General features: G+C 39.7%; 1 pseudogene; it reads right to left on the bottom strand.

Annotated features, from left to right (window-relative positions):
* Positions 1-12679: 12679 nt before the first annotated feature.
* On the bottom strand, positions 12680-13219 carry LOC129471194 (actin-related protein 3-like; annotated as a pseudogene).
* Positions 13220-16986: the final 3767 nt, after the last annotated feature.

The following is a 16986-nucleotide window of genomic DNA, read 5'->3' as shown; positions in this document are numbered from 1 at the left end:
ACTTGGTTTAAATTTGTGATATAATTTTTATAAACTGTAAATGACTGGAGCTGTCAACATAAGAGAGTTGCAATGACTCTGTTTTTAAAAAAATTAAACACACGTGCTTGACATCAGCTACATGGTAGAATGAAATTAGGTATTGTGAACTACAAGAGACATACCTGTAAATTTCATACCTCACTGACAGTGTTGGAGCTGTTGTTTGATTCTAGAAAATTTCAGGAGAAAATAAAAAATAATTTGGTTTAAAAAGCATAGTGGATTCTCTTTGACCCAGTAATTGCACATGTAGGAATTTATCTCAAGATAATAACTTGCAAATAGACGTGCAAAAAATTTATTACAAGGATGTTACATTTATTCTTGCTTATAGCAGGGCTGGGGGAGAGAGAGAAAAGTGGTGGAGGGAGAATTTGGTTAAATAAATTAAGGTACATTCATAAAATGAAACCAATTTATTATTCTCACCTGTCCTTAAATTTAGTGTGTTTCCACTTAGGAGGAACAATGAAATATTTTGCAGTGCTTATAAATTGCCTATGTGTTTTGGAATAATGTTTAATTATGTGACAATATTGCCTATATATTGTTTATTGGTAAAGTTGTTACCAAACAATAACCACAGAATGATTTCATTTTTGTAATAACGGCATGTTAATGTAGAACAAAGACTAAGAGGCTAAATACCAACTTCTTAATTAACAGTGGTTACTTCTCAGTGGTAGGCTTATGGGTGATGTAAATTTTCCTTGTGCTTTTGGCTTCCCAAATTTTTGACACTGTTTTTAAGATAAAACTATTTCTTTCTTTATTCTTTTTTTTTTTAATGCTTTCAAGTTCTTGGATATATGTGCAGAATGTGCAGATTTGTTACATAGGTATATACATGCCATGGTGGTTTGCTGCACGCATCAACCCGTCATCTACATTAGATATTTCTCCTAATGCTATCCCTCCCCTAGCCCCCACCCCCTGACAGGCCCTGGTGTGTGATATTCCCCTCTGTGCATCCATGTATTTTCGTTGTTCAACTCCCACTTATGAGTGAGAACATGTGGTGTTTGGTTTTCTGTTCCTGTGTTAGTTTGCTGAGAATGATGGTTTCCAGCTTCATCTATGTCCCTGCATAGGACATGAACTCATTCTTTTTTATGGCTGCTTAGTATTCCATGGTGTATATGTGCTACATTTTCTTTATCGAGTCTATCATTGATAGACATTTGGGTTGGTTCCAAGTCTTTGCTATTGTGAACAATGCTGCAATAAACATACGTGTACATGTGTCTTTATAGTAGAATGATGTATAATCGTTTGAATATGTACCCAGTAATGGGATTGCTGGGTCAAATGGTATTTCTGGTTCTAGATCCTTGAAGAATCACCACACTATCTTCCACAATGGTTGAACTAATTTACACTCCCACCAATGGTGTAAAAGTGTTCCTATTTCTCCACATCCTCTCCAGCATCTGTTGTTTGCTGACTTTTTAATGATGGCCATTCTAACTGGAGTGAGATGGTATCTCATTGTGGTTTTGATTTGCATTTCTCTAATGACCAGTGATGATAGGCTTTTTTTCATATATTTGTTGGCTACGTAAATGTCTTCTTTTGAGAAATGTCTGGTCATGTCCTTCACCCACTTTTTGATGGGGTTGTTGGTTTTTTTCATGTAAATTTCTTTGAGTTCTTTGTAGATTCTGGATATTAGCCCTTTGTCAGATGGATAGATTGCAAAAATTTTCTCCCATTCTGTAGGTTGCCTGTTCACTCCAATGATAGTTTCTTTTGCTGTGCAGAAGCTCTTTAGTTTAATTAGATCCCATTTGTCATTTTGGCTTTTATTGCCATTGCTTTTGGTGTTTTAGTTATGACGTCTTTGCCCATGCCTATGTCCTGTATAGTATTGCCTAGGTTTTCTTCTAGGGTTTTTCTGGTTTTAGGTCTTACATTTAAGTCTTTAATCCATCTTGAGTTAATTTTTGTACAAGGTGTAAGGAAGGGGCCCAGTTTCAGTTTTCTGCATATGGCTAGCCAGTTTTCCCAACACCATTTATTAAATAGGGAATCCTTTCCCCATTTCTTGTTTTTGTCAGGTTTGTCAAAGATCAGGTGGTTGTAGATGTGTGGTGTTATTTCTGAGACCTCTGTTCTGTTACATTTGTCTATATATGTGTTTTGCTACCAGAACCATGCTGTTTTGGTTACTGTAGTCTTGTGATATATTTCAAAGTCAGGTAATGTGATGCCTCCAGTATTGTTCTTTTTGCTTAGGATTCTCTTGGCTATACGGGCTCTTTTTTGTTCCATATGAACTTTAAAGTAGTTTTTCTAATTCTGTAAAGAAAGTCAATGGTAGCTTGATGGGGATAGCATTGAATCTATAAATTACTTTGGCAGTATGGCCATTTTCATGATACTGATTCTTCCTATCCATGAGCATGGAATCTTTTTCCATTTGTTTGTGTCTTCTCTTATTTCCTTGAGCAATGGTTTGTAGTTCTCCTTGAAGAAGTCCTTCGCATCCCTTGTAAGTTGTATTCCTAGGTATTTTATTCTCTTTGTAGCAATTATGAATGGGAGTTCACTCATGATTTGGCTCTCTGTTTGTCTGTTATTGGTGTATAATAATGCTTGTGTATTTTGCACATTGATTTTGTATCCTGAGACTTTGCTGACGTTGCTTATCAGCTTAGGGAGATTTTGGGCTGAGACAATGGGGTTTTCTAAATATACAATTATGTCATCTGCAAACAGAGACAATTTGACTTACTCTCTTCCTATTTGAATACCCTTTATTTCTTTCTCTTGCCTGATTGCCCTGGCCAGGATTTCCAATAGTGTGTTGAGTAGGAGTCGTGAGAGAGGGGGGTCCTTATCTTGTGGCAGAAGATAAAACTATTTCTTTAAAATGCATAGAAAATAACTACCTGTTTTAATGGTCATGTTCACTTTGCAACAGATGATTTGATCTGAAAGCACAGCAGCTTTGGATTATTAAGCTATTCCATTGTAGCATCCATCTGAGATAATTTTTAATATAGCTCATCTCTATTGTATATTATTTTATACAGGCAAAGCTTAACTTTCTTTTTTCTGCATTATATTTTTAATGTCTTCAGAAAACTCCTACTTTTTAATTGTAAAAAGGTAATATATATTAAAGTCTATGAAATGTATATAGACTCTGTATGAGCCTCATGAGCAAAACCTATTTTTTCTGTTAGCATGATATAAAGAACTAGGTGGGAAGATTGACTTGCATGGCCCAATGCTGCTCTACTTCCTTCTGGAAAGAAAGGCCAGTCTCCATCTTGTAATCAGGAATGAGTACACTTAGGTTTATTGCAGGGAGGGTGGATTTAAGGGGATAAGGAATGGAAGGGGGTGCTGTAGCCTGAATGTTTATGTTCCCCCAAATTTCATGTATTGATACCTAATCCCCAATGCAGTAGTATTAAGAGGTGGGGCCTTTGGGAGGTGATTAGTTCATGAGGGCTCCACCCTTCACTAATGGGATTAGTGCCCTTATAAAAGAGGTGAGGGAACTTGTTTGCACCTCCAGCTATGTGACGACAGAGAATAAGGTACTATCTATAAGGCACAAGCTCTCACCAGACACTGAGTCTGCTGGCACCTTGATCTTGGATTTCCCAGCCTCCAGAACTGTGAGCAATAAATTTCTGTTGTCTATAAGTTGCCCAGTCTAAGATGTCTTATTACAGCAGTCTGAATGAACTCACAGGGAATTTCTAGGCATTTCAGTTTTGAATGGTTTGAAACCATAATTTCAGATTGGAATTGAATGTAAAGAACTGAGACCAATGGGTCCTTGTGGAAACACAGGAATCTAAGACAGAGGACATGGGTGTGAAGAATGAATGAACAATGGTTCCTGACAGTGCCTCCTGATTTGAAATCTGGAGCTGAGTGTTTTCACTTTGTCTTCTCAAATTCTTCTTGGTTTTGTGTCCTTTTTTCTCTGGTATTTTTTTATATCACTCTTGTCTCTTAGAGTAGAAAGCAGATGTTTGGTTTGGTAAAACTTTCTTTCAACATCTGGTGTTCACTACAGTCATGTGAAAGTTATCGGTTTTGTTCTCATCTGTCCTCAGTCTTAGTTCATTTCCACTTAAGCTCACCAATTTTATGGAAGAAGTTTGAAACAGCGTAAAAATATTTTTTTTTATCTTTTTCTTGTGTCCATCATAGTCATCTCTTAAGCATTCTCTCCTTCTCGTTCTTTCTCTCTGTCTCTCTCTGTCTCTCTCTCTCTCTCACACACACACACACACACAAAAACACACATACACACACACAGCAGACGGACACACACATATATCTAAAGGCTGCCATATGGAGACATTAAACGCACCGAAGTCGCATAACTTTATCTATGATGTTTTTATTTATGACTACCCTCCTTTCCATTTAATTTTCTTATCAAATACTACTGTTGTTCAGATCAAGACTGAGAAAGGAGCAAATCTTTCCCCTCCCCACTGCTGATCTGTTTTGTTGGTTTGTTTCTTGCTGCCATGAATTTACCTCTTTCTAGTGGATGTGCTGATTCTCATCCACTTCCTTCTGAGGCCCACATATTGAGACTGGCCCATGTGACAAGGGCCCGGGGCTATATTACAATGAGATGCAGAAGACAAATACGCATGCATTTAGACATCCTTCCACCCTACAGAATTCTTAAGAACCTGATGTAGTCAACACCTTGGCTTTATGTGACCACAAGTTCAGGAGTAGCTGTCCCTGTTGTTTGATGACTTCAGGGATTTTTTTCTGTTGGTATCAGGTTCATTAACCAAGCAGATGGTTACTAGTGACTTGGGGACTCAGTCTTAGGAGTCCTTCCTCTGTAATCCTGCTCTTATGAAGTGTTCCTGGCAATGAACCCACTACTTTCTATTGTAGAGCATTCTCCACGGGTTTTAGTTATTTAGAATTCAGACAAGAAAGTTGGCTGGCCTGTTGTAGTCCTTTTTTTTTTGAGTTGCATTTTTATGTTTTTACCATTGATGTCTGCTCTTGTAATCTTATCTCTTCTTTTTCCAATTGATTTTCCAGTGAGAAGTGACCAAGTTTGTGGTCATATTCATGATCTTGGGCTGCCAGATTTAGCAAATAAAAATACAATATGCCCAGTTAAATTAGAATTCCAGATAAAAAGTGAATACTTTTTAGTATAAGTATATCCCATGCCATATCTGAGACATATTTATACTATACAATTATCACTATTTATCTAAAATTCAATTTTAACTGGGCATTCTATATTTTATCTGGCAATTCTATTTTCATCTGATTTTGCCTTCAGGGCCTGTCCCCACTGAATTAACATCTTCTCAAAGACAGACTGAGGAGATCAAGCTCAATCAGTCATTTTTTCCCCCTTTGTGGTTACAAGTTGTTGGTGCAGAAAGTTAAAACATCTGATGAAAGTGAGTATTCTGGGGTTATCTGTGGCATTTGATATGCTCTACCTGACCTCTGGGGCTTTGTGCATGTTATTTATGTCTGGAATTATCTCTCTTCCCTTAACTCCCACTGTCTCTCTCTTGTTTCTTTAGCTTTTGATTCTTCAACAAGTTTAAGTTCCAAGGTCATTTCTTTCTTGTGAGATGCTTTCCTTGACTACACTAGTATCAGGAGGAAGCGTTTGTCGTCTGCATGCACACAGCATACTGAACTACCCACTTGGGAACTTGCTCATTGACCTTGGTCTATGAGTAGGAGACTGTCTTTCTAGGTCATTGTGGTACCCTCATTCAGTGTCTAGGATAGTCCTTGAATGAATGAATACAGCCAGAAGACTAGCAGTGGGGCCAGAGGAGTTGGTGAACTTGAAGAGTCTCCAGTAAAAAAATTTCATAAGTGAAAATGAAGGCAAACATGCTTGATTCTGGAAGAATGGACCACATCCAGAGGACAGAAATGCTTTTAAATAGAGCAGATGCCTTTCAACCATATTGTTCTCTGGCCCATACTCCATGGAGTTGCCTAAGTCTCAGGTCAAGGGGACTCCAAGAAAGAGTCAGATGAGGAACAGCCATTCTTCGAGAGCCTCTCCAGATCGCTGAAGGCATTATCAGCTCTGTAACAGCAGCTGATCCAGGAGTGAAGACTGTGCCTTTGGAGTGTGGCCGTGGCACTCTTAACATGGGCAGCTGTGCTATCATCTTTAGCAGGTGGTGCTGGTGTAGCTCACAACTTTGGATTCCTCTGAGACAGGCACTGTCTCCTCCGGGAGCTTGAGCAGGACAGATGAAAAGCACAGAAACCCCTGGCAAACACAAGCATCAGTTCTAGTACCCCTCTCCCAGAATTCCTTAAGAGTTTTCTAAGAGGGGACTAAAGTTTTGGCAGAGTAGCTGGAGAACAAAGCCAGAAAATCCTGCTTAAAACACTTGGTGACCCTATTTTTACCCCCTGGTTGGTATGGCCTGGGAGACATCGACTGTATCCACATTTGCCAGCTTCTTTGTTTAGAATACTCATAAATAAAGATGATGGCTAATTTTTTCTCCTGCACTCTACAGGGTAGGGTAGTTTATAGTTTCTCTCTGTAATTGAATTGTAGGCTCTGGAGGAGTGGAGAATTTTATGAGTCAGAGGAAAATCTGATAAACTGGCCTTGTCCTCATTTGAACAGGGTTATGACAATATGTCACATAAGGGTGTTATTTACTAGCATTTTTTGGAGAAATAATTTGCTTCTTTTTTTATAATAGAATAAGGCCTTCCAGTTAATTATCTATACTTTCTTCTAATTAAAATAGCCTCTGGCTGCACAAGACAGGAAAGGTAGACCTCTTTTTCCTGCTTTGGGTTTGAAGGAAAATGAGTGAATGCAGGGTAAGGTGATGTGATGAACACATTCCGAGTTCACTTAGGATGGTAAAATTTTTTTCTCCTCACTCTGTAATGCAATGCCAACATTTACATCTTCCTACAGAGACAGTAAATGGAAGGAGAATGGACAGTAGACAGAAGCACTGCTGTTTTGGTGAATGGGTGAGGTCACTGTAGCAGTTTTCTAGCTGCAGTGATTATGGCAGGTGGTGGGGTGGGTGGCCAGTGGGAGTGGGCTCATAAATTGTAGAGTCCTTTCTGTGGGACATGTGGAGCCTTGGTGTGAAATCTTTGCTTAACTAACAATACTGTTTATGACAAAATTTTTAGTATTTGTTTTAAGCTGTAGTTGAAAGGGAAATAGTTGTAATAGGGAGCAGAAGCAGAGTTACGATACTGATTGTGAGAGGAATTAGCATCTAATTTTCCTCTCAAATCTATTTGCAAGTATGAATTTACATCAAGGCTGTGCCATTTGAACTCTGACCCACTTCCTACCACCCCCATTCCCAGGCCCACTTAATCTACGCCATACATTATAGCCACCTGGGAAACTTTTAATCCCCTGATCCAGGAGAACAACTCCTGGCTAATTAAACCAGAATCTTTGGGGCGAGGTATCAGCTATTTAATACATTTTTTCCAGGTGAGTCTAATGTCTAGCCCAGATTGAGAACTATTTTTTCTGGAATGTACAGAACTATTTGCAGACCCAGAGTGTTGATAATACAGACCAGATTTCAGAAGAAGACTGTAGGTCTCTGAGAGATGGCTTGCCACGAAGCCTGGAAGACACAGAAAGGTGGTGGCAGGCGGCACTTATGCCAGTCACTATCCCGCCTTCTCTGTATGTGTGAGTGCTGTGCCAACCCACAGGGTCAGCAACAGGGCCTTGAATATCACAAACATCTACACACAAACAGACCGACACTTGGTTTTGTTTTCCTCCCCAGTATATTAGGAAAGCTTTTTAAGTTTTTTGATACTTGGTAACCTACTGAATACATGTACATTACAGAAAAGGAAATAATAAGCCACATTTGGCTCTCCAGATGCACGTGTGTGTATGTGTATGTTTGTGTATGTGTGTGTGTGTGTGTGTGTGTGTGAGAGAGAGAGAGAGAGAGAGAATGAGGGAGAAGAAGGGAAAGAATATGTCTCTTGAGGTTTAATTTTTCTCTAGGAACTCATCCTGACCGAGTATAAAGAGGAGAAGGAAAATCTGCACTTTGAAGAAGAACTGCTGTCCTGGGGAACAGGTGAGGTCACTGTGGCAGCTCTCTAGCTCTAGGGGTATGGCATGTGGTGGGTGGCCAGTGGGAGTGGGCTAATGGAGTGCAAAGTCCACATGTCTGTAGGACACGTGGAGCCCGGGTATGAAATATCTGCCTAGCTAGGCTTGGTGATAAGTGAAAAAATGAAAGGGTATCATTAGTTACCCTCACCAGGACCTAGTGTCCATTCTCCTTGGGATCCTGAGATGTTAGGGGAGGCAGTGACTTGTTGGCCTGGGAAAGCTTAAACAATTCTATTGACCACATGGATTCCACTCCACCACGGGAGGCAGGCAATGACCTGGCCTGAGACCAACTCAGAGAGGGAAACTTCCATGATGATTTGGAAGTCTCAATAAGGTGTCTTCTACAGTATCCTCCCAATCCCACCCAGTTTGTCACCTCACAACTCATATTCTATTAACCAGAGAGGCCAGAAGGAGAAGTGTCCACTGCGTATTATGTCCTAATGGCGTCTCTGACAGCTGGTTGATAACTTCACTCTAGATCAGCTTTGGCCTTGAAGATCTCAGGTCATCTACCTTTCACAGGGAGTTGGGTAATTGTTTTCTACCTGAGAGTCCTGAAAATGTGTAGCCAAGAAAGTATGAAAATAAGAGTGTTTTTCTAAAGCTGCTGGCTGGAATGAAAGAAAGAATAAAAGGAAAGATAATTTGAAAATACCGACTTAAGGCCATTTCACTCTGAGAAAATGTTTTATTCATGCTTGGATCACAAAGAAATATTTGAACATTTCTCTTGAGTCATTTTCATTCATTTTATTTTACTATTAATTTTTTTTTAATTACAATCTGGCCTCAGCAGCCTCAGACCTCTGTGACCAAAATACATCAATGATCTTCAGTATCACTAATTACTGTAACATTATTTATATGGTCTTGCTGTGAGAACCTCCTGTGGGTCCCCTTTAATTTCACAAAAACAATGACAGGGTGACAGTAACAGCTTTTGCGGTGGAGTTTCAGCCTTGAGCAGCACTTCAGGGGAATGACATGGGACCTTCTTCATCCCATTGTAATAGTAGATGTATCCCAGAGGATTCTCTGTGGAGTGAGTCTGCATAAGATCCCTGAGATTTAATTGTTACTATCAGTGGTGCTGCATCTGTTATTTACCAGCCTGTGAAGCCCATTTTCTTGGGTTACCAAATGATGCACAATAATTAAATATATCTTCATCAAGCACTTACCAGTTTAACGTTATATAGGCACAGCATCAGAATCTGTACTCATGGCATTTTCCATGTCTTTAAGGATACACAGAACCTTACGTAGTAAGGGAAAACAGTGTATGATCTATATCAAGGTAGACGGTTAAGAATGTAAGTGGTTAGGATCAGTTGGGGAAAATTGCTTGGAATAAGTAGGATTTGAGAGAGGCCTGAAGGTTAAGAGGCATGAGAGAAAAGGTGAAAGATATCGCATTCTGGGTTGGGGAATTGGTAAGCAAAGGTATAGGGGTGGGAAAAAGGATGTTATATTTCAGGGACAATGAAGTGACTGTTAGCTAGTGTATTTGTTTCCTAAGGCTGCTGTAACCAATTACTATAAATGTGTTCTCTCACAGTTCCAGAGGCTAGAAGTCCTGGAATGAAGGTGGTGGCAGGGCTGGTTCCTTCTGGAGACTCTGAGGGAGAAACTGTGCTCTGTGCCTGTCCATCTTCAGGTGGCTGTCTGCACTCTTTGGTGTTCCCTGGCTTGTAGATGCATCCTTCCCATCTCTGCCCCTGGCTTCACATGGCCTTCTCCCTTGGGTCTCTGTGTCTTTAATCCTTCTTTCATTTCTCTTTTAAGGACACTAATCATTGAATTTAAGGCCCATCCTGAATCCAGGATGGTCTCCCCAAGAGATACTTGATTTAATGACATCTATAAAGACCCTGTTTACAAATAAGATCACATTCACAGGTGCCAGGGGTTAGGACTTGGACATATCTTTTGGCAGGACACTATAGGACACTATCTTTACTATAGATAGTAAAAGTGGATAAGGTTGAATGGATGGAGAGGTCTGCTTGTGTCAGTTCCTGAATTTTTATGTCATAGTGGGGATTCCAATATAAACTGCTCAGCTATCATTAAACAATGGACATTTTTTGGGGAAGGATAATGAAATGAGCTCCTGTGAGGTAATTTGCATGGAGGATCGAGGAGAAATCAGTCTGAAGGCCAGAAGAGTCAAGGTGCATGAACATGGACTAAGGACTACAGGTCATTCTCACCTGGCAGGGGAAATACCATGATTACTAAGAACCATAGGTCATCGCTAGTAGTAAGTGGTGATTTGCATACATCATGGGGTGTCTTGCTTAGATTTGCCTCTAACTTAAACCTCCTGGGTTCCTCCTATGGCCTTCAGCCACAGCCAAGGTGAAATCTGTACAGAACTATTTCTGTACTAGCAAAAATCATCCTTTGTTGCATCCCAGCATAATGTAGGTGGAGATGGAGTACATGACCTCTCAGGTTTTGGGAGCATCCAGTAGAGGAGCATGATGCTTTGAAAGCAACAGGGACAAAATATTTCTCTTTAATTAGCTAAGAGTTAGAATCAAGGAGAACCTGGAGTTCACGTGGCCAACACCACGAGCAAACAAATTTGGCTGAGACATAGGTGTGAGACCACACAATGCACTAAGTCAGGAGACAACATACCTTATTTTTCCTGGTGCCCACTTCTTCCCCTAAAAGTTTCTGTGTGCATTTCCTGCCCTTTCAACTGTGTTGCAATCTTCTTGAGAATAGTGGCCATGTTTTAAGCTTATATCCCTTTAGCACAATGCTGGGTGCACAGCATATACTTTGCCAGTGCTTGCTTTTTGATGGAAACAGCTACTGGCCTCCTTATTCTTTTCAGTATTACAAACAAAACACATGAAAAAATGACAGTGATGAAGTTTTGCTTTAAAGTGGATGAAAGGCTCATAGTCATTGTAGGTCTTCCTATTGCTCCCAGAATTTCTGGGCATAGACTGTTGACCATATACACTATGGTTTGCTTGATGGAGTCAGAGGAACAGGTAAGAAGGTGAGACCCAATGAGATAATCAAAACCCTCTCGCTAAAGAGCATCACTCAGGAGCACTTCAATTCTTTTCAAAAGCAACTGGAGAATGGAGAGTATGCAGATTGCATAAGATATGTCTCTAAATCTGTTAGAAGTGAGACTTACCATGAGGGCCCTAGACATTTAAAGTTATTCAATGTTTCAGCCTCTTTCTTGGGAAAAAATAGAAATAACAAATTACTTTTGGGAACTAATGTTTTCATGAAAGTCCTACCAAAATCTGTATGCATCTTTCTCAAATACATTTCATGTTATTGCAACAATGGAACAATACTAATGATCCTTTCTGAATTATTGTAAAAATATTGGCCCACAAATGTTGCCAACTTGATGTTTACCCTTAAAGAGCAGAGAGGAAACAAGTCCATTAAAACCACCTCAAATCAGCTAATAGAGATTTGAGCCCTGGCACTGTCAGTCATTCCTGCCATGGGAGCGTTAATAAGAGAGGTCAACATCTTCTTCCCCAGAAGGAGACAATTGTTTGCACACACAGCACCAGCCTCTCTGACTGCCCCTCACACACTGGGTCTGAGATACCTGCTTAGACATGTGAACTAGGAGAAAATCTCAATATGAGGAGGCTAAATAGTGTGGCAATACCAAAATGTTGTGAATACTGCTTTTTTAGCACATGAAGTATAACTGGTCCAACCGTCTTGCCTTTACTTTTTTTTTTTTTAACCAGAGAAAGAATATGAGTAGACTTTATCTAAGATATTAACTTCTTAGTTCTAAAAGCACTTGTAACTAAAACCAAATTGTTTTTGTGGGGAGGATGGTAGAAATTCATAATTACTGGGATTCCTTGTCTCGTGGATGAGTAATGCTAAGTGTCATAGGGCTACTTAAGAATGCATTTATTTATCTTTTAAATTGTTAAAAAGCAAATGCATTGCATAAAGGTGATTATTTTAACTATTTTAAGCATATACTTCAGTGATATTAAATACATTCACATTGTTGTGTGTGTGTGAGGCTACTTAAAAAAATTTATCTTGGTCACTTTTTTTCCTTCAAAATATAAAAACAACATTCAAAGTCCCTGCATATCCAGTTCAGTGAGGTTAATATTCTTGCAGAGAAAACTCTGATATCAGCTCAGCTCTGATAATTCTCTTTTTTTTTTTTTAAACGGTCTCGCTCTGTCACCCAGGCTGGAATGCAGTGACGCCACCTCAGCTCACTGTAACCTCCACCTCCCTGGTTCAAGAAATTCTCGTGCCTCAGTCACCTGAGTAGCTGGAATTACAGGTGTGCATCACCATGCCCGTCTAATTTTTGTATTTTTAGTAGAGGCAGGGTTTCACCATGTTGGCCAGGCTGTTCTTACACTCCTGGCCTCAAGTGATCCACTCGCCTTGACCTCCCAAAGTGCCAGGATTACAGGCGTGAGCCACCATGCCCAGCCAGAATATTATTATTCTGATCATTCTGACTTGCTTCATCTGCTACCTCTTAGGTAGTTGTGTGAAGTCATGATTAGCAAATTCTGGGTGAAAAAAGATATCAAGTCACAAAGATCTCTCATAACTAACGTCAATGGAAAATTCTTTCTTTGAGATTTCCCTGATTCCAGTATACTGTTTAATCCACTTGGCCCATCTGTGTCATACTTGTTAAATTCTTTTACTAAATCTGGGCAGACATAACTGTAGCACTCCTTTACTGCAGTGGCTGTTTCCAGGGATTGCTCTGAAGGAATTTCTACTTCTCAGCCTCTGAACAGTTGCTGAATGAAATATGTGAGCTTGCCCTATGATTGGAATGTGCTTATGGCAGTTGCCAACCCCATATCCTTCAGTTGGAGGTGGGACAGGAGTGCCACCATCTTTACTGTCTCTTCCCATACCAGTCAATGTCTGTTTTCTTATTTGTTTTGATGCTCACAGTGCTGCTAATGCAGGAACTGCCTGTATGGCGATGTATAAGCGTGGAATATTGAAGAACTCAAACACTATTTCGGCAGCATATTCTGTTTTCTGGAGCATTCAGTGGAATTTTAGCCAAAGAAAATAACGACCTTCATGTTCTGCTTTAAGTATTTAAAGATTACTTTCTCCAAACCTTTCTGTCAACAGTCTTCAACTAAACCATGGTGGGTTCACCACTTCATGGTATATGTCACTTTTTCCTGTTACAACATCCTCAATGAAGAAGTCTATGACATTGACTTTCTTTATCACCCTCCTTTGAGCTTAATTGCCCACTTTTGCTGAATTCTTGAAAGCAACACATCAAGGGATAATAAACTATTTTTCTGTATTTGCAACATGTCCCAGTTTTGTATACTCAGTGCCACAATCCACCATACACACTGGTAGCTGTCCCACCATCTTCCTTCCCTCCTGCTGCTATCACCCTTTCTTCCCTCCTGCTGCCCCACTGCTTTATCTGGTCTGTACTGGTTTGAGATTAATGGCAGGAGATGGGGACTTTCTAACCCTCCATAGCTGGGTACCCTCTGTTACAACTTCTTCCTCTTTCGCTGCCTTTTCCCAGGAAGTCAAGATGGTCCATTGGTTCCCATGCCCCAGTCAGACCCAGGCCAGGCCCAACCTAGAGTGTTCTCTATAATTGTTTTGAATGGAAGTTATAGGGGCAGTAGAATAATACTTTGATTTCTAGATTTTTTTTTTTTTTTTGCCTCAGTGCTTATTTTAAATGGCCTAAAAATCAAGCCTAGTCTAGACAATGTTGGCAAGAATCTAATCTCAATAGATTAGAAATAAAGTATGAAAAGAGCCAAATGGAAGCAGTGCCTAGTCTAAGATCACCTAGGAATATAAAAGAGATGGCGATGGAGAGATACTGAATGATGCAACCAAGTGTGATCACAAGTACAAATGTATAGGTTGAAATATGGGAAGGAGAAGACATATCTGGAGGGAAACTGAGGAAGTAAGCAGGAGGTGCATGTGGGGGGAAATTGAGGTCACTGTGTAAGGTATGTTAGGTATATTTTGACTGATTAACTCTCTGGGCAATGCTCTCAAACTTAGATGAACATCTGAATGACCCGTGGTTTAAAAAAAAAAAAAAGATAAAGCTGTATGAGTCCTGCCTGAAACCTGTTGAATCAGAATCTCCAGGGTAGTATTTGTTTTAGAAAGCTTTTTAGGAGATGAGTTGAGGAAGACATATTTAGGCTAGAAGAATAATTTTATAATGTTGCAGAGACTAGTTTCTATCTCCAAATAAAAGGGGGGTGGCCTGAGGAGTTAATAGTACCACTGACAAAAAGGATAGGGATTATTTTTCACTCAGCAATCAGATTATGGACTCAAGAAGGTAGTTCCGCATTGTTAGGGATGTTTAAGAACATGCAAGACAAAGTCATATGATGAAATGGGATAGGAGAGGAAGGCTTTGAGGACACTGTGCAGATCAGAATTGGTTCGGGGGAGGACCCTGCTATTGGCCTGTTGTAGCTCCTCTGTGAAGAAGAATAGCTCTCCAGAGGAGGGGAATGGAGATTGATGATATGACAATGCAGTCCAAAACAGAGTAAGCTCGCCCAAAACACACACAGGAGTTGACTCAAGTCTTTGATGTTGTCACTGGAGCTGTTGTCATCTTGCCTCAATTCCTAGGAAAGGAGAGTTGGTGATCAAAGTGAGATTCACAGCTGTGTACTAAGTGTTTGCATTGAGTTATAAGTGCATGCAGGGTGATGGCTTCATACATTCGAATATCAGTATATCTCTAGTATTTGATTTAATCATATGAAGACTATAGTGCACCAAAAGCTCCATAAAAACCAGACACTTTTCTTATTTTGTTTGCTGTTGTATCCCCAGAATCAATAACAGTGCTTGGCACGTAGTAGATGGATGTGGATCTTCAATAAATGTTGAACGAATGAATGAATGAATCCATTGTTTAAAAGATGCAATTAAGAACAGTAGAAATCTGGCTGGGCACGGTGGCTCACGCCTGTAATCACAGCACTTTGGGAGGCCGAGGTGGGCGGATCACTTGAGGTCAGGAGTTGGAGACTAGTCTGGCCAACATGGTGAAACCCCATCTCTACTCAAAATACAAAAATTAGCCGGGTGTGGTGGTGCACACCTGTAATCCCAGCTACTCGGGAAGCTGAGACAAGAGAATTGCTTGTACCTGGGAGGTGAAGGTTGCAGTAAGCTGCGATTGTGCCATTGCACTCTAGCCTGGGTGATAAGAGTGAAACTCCATCTAAAAAAAACAAAAAACAAAAAACAAAAAAAAACCTGTAGAAATCCCTGAAACCAGATGAACCGCACCACCAAACAAGTTGAGACTGCACATCATGCTCTTCACAGAGGTGAATAAAAAATTGATGTTGAAGTTTGATCTAAGCTAATTGTTTATCTTCTCATTTATTCTCTTATTATTTATTGGGGAGAGTTAGTATTTTGAGTCTTTCTTCTTCCCAAATTAAATCAATTTTCAGAACTTTCATTCATACTAAGTGTAAATAATGTCAAATACTTTATGTATTACTCTTCTAAGTGCATTACATTTTTTAACTGGAAGAGATGATGTCTTAGTATCAAATTTGAATCACCATTTTACAATGGGGAAAGATTTCCTTTTCAATGGTAGATTTTTTTGCCTTGAAATTCTTATTGATATTCAAAATTTAGAGAACTATAGTGCAAAGTGATTTAACACATACTAGAATGAACAGGGTATGACACTCTCAGCAGTAAAAAGAAGATATCTGTGGGCTTACAAGGATAGAATCTACATTTCTCCTTTCCTCTTGTTTTTTTGGAGTGGCAAAAGATGATTCCTTTTTTGTTGTGGGTCTAAAGGATATGTTGTATGTGTTGGCAATTTCTTCCCTTACTCATGAAGGAGTTATGCTAATAGTAACCAGGATCTAACGGCATCCTTGACATTTGATTTGATTTTAGAGAGACTAAACCAGGTACCACGCCTCAGCCAAGCAGCCAGAAATAGCATTTGGAGTGTTTGCCTAACTGTCCATGGGAAAGGCCAACCATAAATTCTAGATATTCCACAGACCACCCAGAGAATTCTGGCAGGACACACACACACACACACACACACACACACACACACACACACACACACACACAGGAAACCACCACTAAGAGACAGCCACTCAGGATTAGGCAAGTGATGGTCACCAGCCACTGGCAAACTTTAGCGAAAACATCAGTTACCATTTCCGGCTTTGGGGGTTTGCCTTGTGTCTAGAGCCCACATCAAATACATTGCTGCAATTAAATAGATTATTTGCCGCAGTGAGTTTCATTGGAATGTTTCCTTGCACTTCTCTGATGCATATAAATGAGATGAAAATCTTATTTTCCTTTCTTCGGAGCCTGAAATGTAAAGATTATGAAGAACGGCTGTCATCATAACATAGAAGCTCTTGAAAACAGTCTGTGGCTTAAAGCAAATCATTTTCTTCCCATGAATTAATTATCTAGCATTATGAATTTCTGTGAAGCCTATATAACCAGGCTTATGTTTTCTTATGCTATTTTTATATTGGAGTTGCATGACAGTAACTTCCTATTTTCTTTTCAAGTGGGAAGATGGGTGGAAATTCTTTGTAAGCTGTAAAATGCCATTCATATTTAAACCGCCATAATTTCTAAAGTTTTTAAAATTGCATTTGGTACCACTTACAAGGGTTTTTTAAATGCTTATTGATTATGTTTCTGGTGGTATTTCACTCAGAAGATGTCTCTTGTCCAGTGTGCACTCTATAAGAAGCAAATTATTCTGTCTGCTTGCATTGCCG

This window comes from Symphalangus syndactylus, chromosome 21 (assembly GCF_028878055.3).
Source record: "Symphalangus syndactylus isolate Jambi chromosome 21, NHGRI_mSymSyn1-v2.1_pri, whole genome shotgun sequence".
NCBI lineage: Eukaryota > Metazoa > Chordata > Mammalia > Primates > Hylobatidae > Symphalangus > Symphalangus syndactylus.
The sequence above is the reverse complement of the archived record's forward strand: the minus strand, read 5'-3'. Positions and strand labels throughout refer to the sequence as shown.